We start from the raw sequence: 1,678 nt of genomic DNA, 5'->3' as shown, positions 1-1,678 counted from the left end.
CTGCTTCACTGTATCTGCACTCTCTGTTGCATTACACTTCCTGTTTATGAATTGCTTTTTTTAGGCTTTTAGGCACTTGCTTCTAGCTCGTCCCGCATGTTTACTTCGGCGATTAATCTGTTCGCCTCGCTGATCACTCTCAGAAGCGTGTCTTTTTTTTTTTTTTTTTTTAACATTGAGTGTTCAGTGTATTTATTTTTTACAATAACAGTATTAACATTACATAACACTTATACACTAAGGCGACCTTTTTCTTCAACTCGTCGATTTCACTTCTGTCGCTGCGGTTACCTAGCGCCATCACCTCGCTTTTGGGTGCTTCCAGTATTTTATCCGCTACCCTGGCCTGCTCGTCTAATGATGCCGAAGGCATCGCAGCGAGGATCGCCGTCACGTTGTAGGGTAGTGCGCGGAGCCATAAATTCTGTAGCACCGCGTCCGGGCAGTTTGAGCCTCCTAACCTCCGCATGTCCGTGACGCGCTAGGAGTGCTGTCCCCTAAGGCCACGCCTGACAGCAAGCTTGTTAATCTTTGGTTCTCCGACGGCCTGAAGTGCTTCAGTACGGCTACTTTTATGGCCTCGTAACACTCCTTTTTGTCGCCTTGGTTGCATTGCGCGATGGTGGGTGCAACGTGCTTGGCACGTGTCCCTAGCGATGCGATCACCGCGCAGAACTTGTGCCGGTCGCTTTTTATGCCGTTCATTATGAAGGCCGCCTCCAAGCACATGAGCCATGTCTCCACGTCGTCGGACTCAAAGTTCGGGAGCTGCACCTTTGCGATCGCATACGAACGCTCGTTTTCACTGTCCGAATTGTTGTCCTGCATTTTGCTCTTTTTATCTTCGTACGGGGTCACCAGTTTGGGAGAACAGTAGTCACGATATAAAGGTAGTCCGAACTCGCGAGTGGTTGGCTTTAGACTGATATTCTTTATTGCCTCGCGCGTGTAGCGCTTTCACCACTACTACACCACTACGTATACGCCACAGCACAACTTCACCCCCCCCTGGATTCGGCCTCGCGAGGTTCTATCCTTGGGGGGGCTGCTTAGCTCGACGGTAGAGCTATAACGCCTGGCGCCTGGGCGCTTGTACTCCTCCTCCTCAGCCCGTTTTCACGGGCGGGGTTGCGTTGCCCGTGTTGGCCTCCCTCGGTGCGCGTCCCATCCAGCGCGCAGCACCTCCATTATTTCCCGGCACCCCCGAGCGATGTCTCGCCACCTCTCCGGGCTGGCGAGAAGCTGCTCCCCTAGCGTGCCCGCCGTTATGCGGCCCTCGGCGCCGTCCAGCAGGCGCGAGCGCACTTCGGCGAACCGCGGGCACTCCACCAGCACGTGTTCCGGTGTCTCTGGCACGCCGGGGCAGACTGTGCAGTAGGGGGACTCGGTGAACGTCATGGCATGCAGGTACTCCCTGAAAAATCCGTGTCCGGAGAGCACCTGGGCCAGATGAAAGCTCACCGTCCCGTGGTTCCTACTGCACCATCGCTCGACGTCCGGGATCACGCGGTGGGTCCAACGGACGAACCGGCTCGCCCCTGGTTCCGCTGCCGCCGAGTCCCACTCCGCCTGCCATTGCCGCATGGTCACTGATCGCTGCGCCTCTCTAACGGTGGCCGCGGGCTCGCGACGTCGCACCTGGTAGCAGCGAGCGTCCTCCTCCACGACGAGGCAGATC

The sequence above is a fragment of the Anopheles cruzii genome, chromosome X, assembly GCF_943734635.1.
Source record: "Anopheles cruzii chromosome X, idAnoCruzAS_RS32_06, whole genome shotgun sequence".
Classification (NCBI taxonomy): Eukaryota; Metazoa; Arthropoda; class Insecta; order Diptera; family Culicidae; genus Anopheles; species Anopheles cruzii.
Note: the sequence above shows the minus strand (reverse complement) of the source record.